At 33.7% G+C, this 9,434-nt stretch overlaps 1 long non-coding RNA gene across 1 annotated transcript; it reads left to right on the forward strand.

Moving 5' to 3' along the window:
* Nucleotides 1-833: 833 nt before the first annotated feature.
* On the forward strand, nt 834-7,640 carry LOC106462386. The gene is made up of 4 exons (XR_002611231.1): nt 834-1,283; nt 3,065-3,206; nt 6,439-6,538; nt 6,982-7,640. It is a non-coding gene; the product is annotated as an uncharacterized LOC106462386 (long non-coding RNA).
* The last annotated feature ends 1,794 nt before the right edge of the window (nt 7,641-9,434 follow it).

Consider the following 9,434-nt stretch of genomic DNA (forward strand, 5'->3'; position numbering starts at 1 on the left):
GATGTAATTTTAAATCAACGTCTAGTATCTTCTTAATGCTCACAATATTGTTGATGGTACTTTAATGAGAGATTGTAATACTACGTCAACGATAAATTTCCGTAGGGTAAAAACTGCCAGCAGAGGGCGGTGTAGTGATGCTATTGTTTTCTCTATGTAAAAGCTACAAACTTGGCTATCCATCGCGGGGAATCGAACACCACAATTTATCGTTGTTTAAAGTCCGTAAACTTGCCGCTAACGGTATAGTGGAATACTACTTTAGAATTAACTGAAATGTTTTTGTTTTTTTTATCAATATACCTTAAAACATTTTTTAAATCCCGCAACTAATCAGTTGTACATATAGCCGGTAAAGTCAAATCAATGTGAACTAACAGAACTATATTGAAACAGATGTAAGTGAAAGCTAATATTCTATGAATACTACTATTACTTACTTCGCTAAACAGTAATATGATATTAAGTCTATCTGATTTTAACAGGCCTACTTACAATCTTTTAAATTAGAAGTATTTAAAATTTTATAATGATGTATAATGTAAATCAACCAAAGCTACCCCAGGGCCAAAACCAACAGCAGTATCGATTTGTATAAATACTTGCTAATTTAGCTGTAGGTATCTCAATACAATGATGTACCGATGGTAACTCGATCTCACGTGCTGTCTGTAAATAGGTGTTCTCGGGACTAGGAACTTCAAATTTACTAACAGATATGTAGTATCAGTCTACAAGTGTTAGAGAAGTGTGTTGTAAATTTGCGATACATTGTATATTAATTAATGTTGGTATAACTAATAAATCAAACTAGACGAGAAACGGTTCTTATATAAGTGCCCAACTCTCCCTTTCGTTCTTACACGTTGCTTCGAGTTTTACTGTCTGCAACTGCAGTCTAGCATTACAAGCAATTGCAGGACTTGCCATGTTCACGTGTGCTGCGCATTGCGGTTCTTCATGCTGACTGGCAGCGTGTTATGGCGTCATCAGGGGACTGGAATCCAAATATGGCTGTTTTGTTTATCCGACTCTGTAGAAACATACAAGGGTTAACTAATAAAACCAGCATCTAGCTAATTACTGTAATATTAAAAAATGTGTATCTGCATTGATCATTCTGAAAAAATTTTTAAAACTGTATATTCTGCGGATATTCGTTATTACCACTCTTTATTGACAAAGCGGGAATTAAATATCTCAAACCGCATCTTCACAGAATCAAAATTAGGGAAATCGTACGTATTCAGGCGGAACAATGTGGTAATCAGAATGGTGTAAAGGTATGTTACACTCTCTAGTTTACAGACGTTCACTTGAGAAAGATAAAATATTTGAAATGCAGTCTTTCGAATTGTTTTTAAAATGCATAATGTTTTCAACAATTCTATAAAAACTAGATTCTAGAAAAAAAAATTACAACATTTTTTGTAAAAGCTATTTTTCCATTAACCTTACAGAAGTTTGCTTTTTCATCCTCATTATCGAGTGAGGCTAAATCAAAGGACTTCACTTTTTTTTTAAAGTTAAAATGATTTCAATTACCTTCATAATGAATTACATATGTGTTATTCTGAGTAATTAAGTCGTACTTTATACCCCTCCCTCCCACAGCATTTGAAGTATTACGCTTGTTTACCTAACGTTTTACAAATTTCATCATTGGCTGATGAACAGTTCGTTTTAATTCAGTCCTTGAAAACGAGTCCCGAGTTTTTCTGACTATATTTCAGTCCTTTAGCAGACTTTGTACTAAACGTTATTATGAATCAGTAAATATACAATTATAAAAATAACACATGATTAGAATAAGAGTGTCGTGAAGAAAATCAAGGTGCTTCCAATATTACAAGTTAACAGAAACTTATTTTTAACACTGTAATAACGCGTGTTGGAGAGTTGTCATTTCTAATTCAGATTTTTTTTTCACCACAAGAATATTTCACTGCTACTTATATACCGATTTTCACCATCTAGAACGGCCGTAGACATCACGCAGTATTTCAGGCTGCTGGCAATAGTTTATGAATAGTCGGTGATGGTGAGTAAGCCTAAAGTGCGGTTCACGTATGTGTATTTATATTACACCATCATTTACAAGTCTCGAACCAATCAGCAGAAAAGTCACGTGCTTATTACGTCCTAGTTACTGGTATCGTTGACATGTTCTTGTTACTACGGGTATAATAAATTACAAATTACTGGTATATATGATATATCCTTGTTACCACAGGTATAAGATATTACAACTTCTTAGTTATTGGTGTCTATGGTATATCCTTGCTACTCTAGTTGAATAGTAAATGACTTTTCAGAAGTATTAATAAGTTTATAAACTGTTCATGATACATATGTAATATGAATAAGAGTTTTACAGGGTGAAAAGACACTAAAAATAGAAATGTGTAGGCTGTAGAATGTGTATAAAGATTATTAAAGTGTCTCATTACTAGTTATACTTAATGAAAATATATTTTCTGAAAACTAAGAACCAGTCATTTCCTCTAATATGTGATAAGCTACTCCCGTTAATGATCCAAAGTTCTATATAAAATAAAGTAATTATTGTATACAATACCGTGGCATAATAAAATGAGTAATCTTGCTATAGGGTTAATACTAATGGTATCAACCTGCAATACAACTCAAGCACTAAACCGAGCAGAAATAGACCCATCAGTATATGGTAGCTTCGCCTTTTCTACGTTCGAAAAGATTCACACTCATTTCCTATCCTAATGGGTCTGTTTCTGCTCGGTTTAGTGCTTGTGTTAATACTTTGACTAGGATACTTATTAACTGCCTTATATAATGTCCTTAGTATATGGTAGCTAAGCCTTTTCCACGTTCGAAAAGATTCACGCTCATATCCTATCCTAGGACATTATATAAGGCAGTTAATAAGTATCCTAGACAAAGTATTTTCATTTTAGTATAATCTGACGTCATTTATTGTAATTTGGTTTCGTATATTGAAGTGAAAGATATTGCCCGTTTAGAGTTACTTCACGTCTTCTTCTTTATTTGCTTTACTTTGAAACATCTTTTTTCTAAAAAATTTCAGAAACTGAGAGACAACGCTGGGATTCAATTTCAACTTATAACCGGAAGCGTTGTTCATTGCATCCAAAAATTGAATACGCCTTGTTGTTTAAAAAAAAATCGCCCATTGACCTTAACTTAACAAAACAATAAGGAATGGTTAAGTATGTAAAATTCCGAAATCAACAGCCATATAAAAACTTGACTTTAAATATTTTCAATATAAAGTTGTAGACTTTTGTTATTAAGATTAATGTGATTCATCAAGAGAAACTAAATGTCTTTCGAAGATCAAAAATTACAGTTCTGTTGTATCCCCGTTAGCATCTGTTTTTACTTCTTTGACTTAGGGATAATAAAACGTATTGCCACTTGTACTAATATAGCGTGTTACCATTTATATATGTGTGTATGTATATATATAGTTTGACAATAAAGTTCTGATGACCAATATTTACATCCTTTAGCCACAGTGGTCAAAACATTTTATGTGTGGCTAAACTTCAGGCAAAAACTATCGTTAACGTCAATAGTAGAATTCTTCAGAAAAAACAAACAAAACTGAGTGTATTTTTACCGAAGCTCCAGCGTTTGTAAACTGATTTACGAAATATTCTTAATAAATTAACTGATAGTATTAAGATACCAGACTATTATAGCATCCCTTCACAGTACAGTCACAGTGGCTAAAGGCCTCGGAATTACAAGCCAAACAAAGGCAGCTCTCTTATTTTAGGTTGAATTTTCTAGCTAAAGAAACTCTTGCTGTTACATATTACATACCCTAATCGAGTGTACTAATTCGTAGTTCTGGGAAGAGACCTCTGATGAGCAAGGAATTTACCACGAAGACTCAAACCCACAGTTAGAGAGAATGGACGTGTATTACAATGATGCTTCAGTTTAAATCAATTTAACGAGTCAGACTAATAAGTGAGATTCTTTATAAATCTGCTGTGTAAGTTTAAGAAGGACTGGGGGAAGAACGATGTGTTCATTACGGCTTGAGGCAGATTGAAATAATAAAATTTATATTAAAACAAATAAGATGGTTATTATCATTATTATTGGTTAAAGCACGTTAAAAGTACATAATCTCTTTAACTCGCTTGGTTTTAGTTGTGATATAACTTTTTCCCCAAGAAAAGAATAGTAAGAACCTCGGATTTGACCTGAACTTAAACACAAAATGTTTGGTTTTTGTCTGGCGGTTGAAGCTCTTTTAAAAGATTATTATCACTTTAGAGGGAAGAAAACTCACTGAGATAAATACTATCGAACTCTATCGGTCTTGGTCATATTCACAAGATGAAAGTCAGTTGCTTTAGTAAGTAGTGCCCTTCAGCTTTTTATGGAATAAAAAATATACGTAAATAGTTCCTGCTATTAAGAAAAGTTCTGAACAGTGCACAAACTAATTAGACTGTAAAACAAAAAGCGGAAAGGCATCTCGAACACGTCTTTCGTATATAAATGTATTGTTATATGTATGTGAATTATAGATACCCTCGCATGAATCATCGTATATAAATTCGCATGACGTCACGGCTGGAAATTTCTCAGATTGATTGTTGTAAGTTTGAACGTACAAACAATAAAATTAAACTTCATGTCTTTAAACAATAACAACCGACTGATGGCTGAACACAGAAGAGTAAAGTAGTAAAGAAAATAAAACAATATCAAGTTTTACTGCACGCAGTAAAAATATTTTTCGAATGTCGGATCATTGTACAACTCGTTTCTAAGGTAACAGTGTTGCAACATACAAATTATCTATTGGATTACTTCAAAAATGACAATAACAGCAACGTTAACAGTAGGCAACTTCTGATTTTAATAGTTACAACGTTTCGACCTGATAAAGACTCGATATCATGGGTCGAAACGTTGTAATTATTAAAATTAGAACTTGCCTACTGTAAAAACTGCTGTTATTGTATTTTTGAATTAATTATTCAATTAAGTCATTTCTTGATTCTAGCCTTGAAAAAGAAAACTCTTCCATGAGCTATTCGCAAAACAGATTATTCCTCCAGGAAAAACAAAAACAAAACTGTTGTACTGAACTTAATGTCCTCATAAGTGACTTACTACCATGATTCAAATAATACAAGTTTTTATGACGTATTTATGCTTAACCTTAAGCTAAGAAACTATATATATACTTGAAACCAATTTACGTAGGTGGACCACCTGGTACACTAACATGGGGTTTTAACTGGGTGTATCGTCAACATTAAGAACCAGTTTCAGTTAAAGTTTTCTAGTATCAGCTGGGTAGCTTCTCAGAATGCCTTTTAAGGTTCGTTCCACTTACATCATGGCCTACAGTAATCCTACTAACCTAATATAGTGAAACTTTGACTCTAAACTGGGGAACACACCACTCGACATGTTATATAATGTCATACATATAATCGTGAATGTTTTTTCCAATAAAAGTTAACGGTTCTCTACAGCTTAAAATCACACAAACTACAGTACTTTCCTTATTTGTGCCTAATCAAATATTTTCGGTCTACAAATAATATTCGGAAAATTAATGCACTCACTGACTAAGAGTTATCATAAGATAAACGTCAACACATTTTTACAGTAAAGTAGTGATTTCATTGCACATTCATTATGTCTAATATGACCAATTATCACTTCAATTATTAGTTAATATCGATTTTTTGTTTCTGCATTTGTTTCGTTTCTAATGCAGGAAAATCAATATTCAGAATTCCTACAGGAAGAAACTGATTAATGACTATATAGAAAAAAAAATAAGTTATTTGCTTATTTCAAGCGTGAAGCTGCACAACGGACTATCTGCGTTTTACGCACCGCAGGGCTCGAACTCTGAATTTAACGTTATAAGCCCCATCACTGAGCCACTATAAAAAACAAATACAAGTCTATAAACTTATAAGTCAAGTTATCCTGTCATTAATGGCGAGTCTAGCAATGGACCACATTAAAAAATCTTAAGAACGTTTTTAGTTTTTTTATACATATATATCACTAATATAAGGCAAATTTTATGACAATATTTTGCTTCAAATGTTTACAACGATAGAAACCGGGTTTCGGTACAGACGGTGGGCAGAGCACAGATAGCTCATTGTGTAGCTTTATGCTTACCTACAAACAAACAAGCACATGGGAACAAATATTTTACAACTCAGTAAAAATTGAGTTTTATTTTTTTATGAAACTTAATTAAAATTATTATGAATAAAAATAACAGAAAAACAGTAAGTACGTTCTCCATTTTCCATTGATTCTTAACATTATACAGGTCATAGCGGGGCAGGAAACAACTGGGCTAAAGGTCACTACACTGATGATGCTAAATTAGTTGTCCTAGATGTTATGAGGAAAGAATCAGAAAGTTGTGATTTTTTCCAGGGTTTCCAGTTGGCTCATTGGACCTGGAATGATCTCCAAGATTTGGGAGGAATATCCCGATAGGATTATGAACACTTTCAGTGTTATGCCATCTCCAAAGGTGATTGTAAAATATCCTTGTGGTTTTAGTTTTGAATGTGTGTGTTCCTTCGTTGAAAGTATGAAAAAAGTATAATAAAAACTATACTTGTTCTTTCTTAGTACCCTAACTTTACATACAGAAAAAATATGTTCCATAAGTTCATGACAACATATACGGTGATAAGTACTTTTGCATTAATTGTTGTATCATCTCCAAAAGTGATTTAAACTGCTTTAACTTTAATATAATCCAGACATAAATCGCCTATTACAGATGATTGATGGAACGATGTCATGTCTGTACAACATGTGTTTTAGTATAAATGTAATAGGTTTATCACTAATTATAGTTCTTAAATATCACGTGACAATATAGACTTTTATTTTGTATTTGAACTTGTAATTATTGCTCACAACCAAAAAAATGATTCAACTTTACTGTGTACATTCTTTACTTTGTAGATTTCTGACACAGTTGTGGAACCTTAGCTACTCTTTCTGTCCACTTGCTTGTGGAAAACACAGATGAAACCTTCTGTATTGACAATGAAGCTCTGTATGACATTTGTTTCTGTACTCTCAAACTGACCACTTCGAATTATGGTGACATCTAATGAATCAAAAAAGAAAAGAAAACGAAAGTACAGTATGCGTACTTGTGCAGATGGAATGACAGTCGCTTCGACTAGGCTGTGTTCAGCTCCACGTTTTTCTTACCCTCAGAATTAATCTTCACAGAACTAAAACACTGTGTTCTTGGAGTATGTCTTCATCGATGATATCCTACTATAAGTGACTAAAGAAAGTGTGCCTAAGTTCGACAGGTAAACTCGTTTTCTTTGTCCAGTCAACAGCGCCACCTCGCAACCTCTGTTCTGTCATATCACTAGTCGGCTATATCGTTTAGATAACGTGAACTCGGCCATTAAAGGATATTACAGTTACTCCTTTCAACCCAGCTGCTATATGTTACTGCAATATCCTCATAGGCAGAAAAGACATTATCGACTTTAGAGAGAAAAAAAAAAGCAACCACAACAAGTCAATCTCAAAGGCTCTCTGGACCACATATTGCCGCCATTACAGCATGGAATCTAAATAGCCAAAACATTTCTATACATCTAAGGCAAGTATAAAATATTATATGTTTGCATATCACGATAGTAAGTGTATATTCTCATCCACACAAATTTGGTTTGTTTTCGCGCAGAGCAACACAAGGGATATCTGAGCTAGCAGTCCATAATTTTGAACTAGTCAACAGCACGAACAAAAAACTCGTCGACCACTCTAATGGAATAATGGACTTTAACCGGTAGTCTTATAATGCAGACAAGGCTCCAAAGTGAGGAGAGCAATATTTGGTTCTTCAAAAATGCAAACTATGAATCCACATATCTATTGTCCAGCACGCTAGCTACTAGGCCACGCCTGATTCTCCAGGTACATAGAGTAACACTTGTTCTTATTATCAGCAGAGAACATAAAAATGGTTAATTAGATTTTGTTTGACATTTAACATTCTTATCCGTTACTTAAGGATAAGTATCAATTACTATGACCGCAAATGTTGAAAAAACTTAAAGAATAATATATATAATTTGTAAAGTGACTATGAGAAGTATCTTGAAGTACTATCTTAAATATTTAATAATTATGCAAGTGTTTTAATCTGATTAAAGATTTCAAACTTTTGGATGACAAGGTACCAACCACTGCCGTATGAATAAAGTTGTACTTTTATGAATAACAAAAAGTACAAACTATTTTTGTCGATCGTCAAAATCGAAATATAGAATTATGTTTATCTTTAAAACTTTGAAGAATTTTCTGTGATTTTTTTTGCATTTGCAAACTATACTCTGAAAATACCCATCTCTTGAGGCCGTGCGCATGATTTTAAATTTGATCGCTACTGGGGGGGGGGGGGGGATTATGTCAAACACACACATACATTTTATATATATATATAAACATATACATCATATGCACAAAAATAAGTGTGGGGTGTGTGCCCCTGCTTGCTCTTGCCATCTTTTGTACCAAAATATAACGCAATCTGTTTCCCGACAGCAAACCTACTAATAAGCTAGAACAATATTTTAACGCTAAATATTGCCCGCCAACGCTTAGGTTATTATTTTAACAACGAATAATGGGATTTACCGTCACATTATACCACCCCCCACGGCTGAAAGGGCGAGCATGTTTGGTTGAACGGAGATTCGACCCCACGACCCGCAGATTGCGAGTCGAGAGCCCTAACCACCTGGCCATGACAAGACCTGTTGACAAACGCATAGAAAGATAATACTTATGTGTATACAGTCTTCGTTTGATAATACATACATTCAGCAGATAAATAAATTAGGAACTGCGAGCAGCTTTATAAAACTACACAATGGGCTTTCTGTACTCTGTCCACCGTAGGGAATCGAACGCTGGACTTTAGCGTTGTAAGTCCGGAAATTTACCGCTGACCTACCGGATGGGGGGATACCTTATACAATAATTCGTTTATTATAAAATATAATTATTATTTTTCTTGCCAACAAAAGAATTTCATTTGAGAAATACAAATAGGACTATCAAAACTGAACAGTAACTCTTATCAGCATAATAAAATATCTGATAAAACTGCTTTGCGTGTTAAACGTTATAAAATAACTCGGGGCATAAATTAGAGTTCCAGAAGGTTAACGAGCTTTTAGACGAATGGAAGGTGGGATTTAATATAAGTAGGGGTGTATTTCAAGAATCCACTGAAAATATGCTTTGTTATAGGGGTGTTACCATCAGCTGATTTGCATATGATCTTGAATAAAAGAAATATATACAGAGCCAAACACATTAGTTTTCAGCGACATAATCATCATGCTGACAACACGAGACAAGCCTTGTGAAATCTTTTAGCA

This window comes from Limulus polyphemus, unplaced genomic scaffold (assembly GCF_000517525.1).
Source record: "Limulus polyphemus unplaced genomic scaffold, Limulus_polyphemus-2.1.2 Scaffold1155, whole genome shotgun sequence".
Lineage (NCBI taxonomy): Eukaryota > Metazoa > Arthropoda > Merostomata > Xiphosura > Limulidae > Limulus > Limulus polyphemus.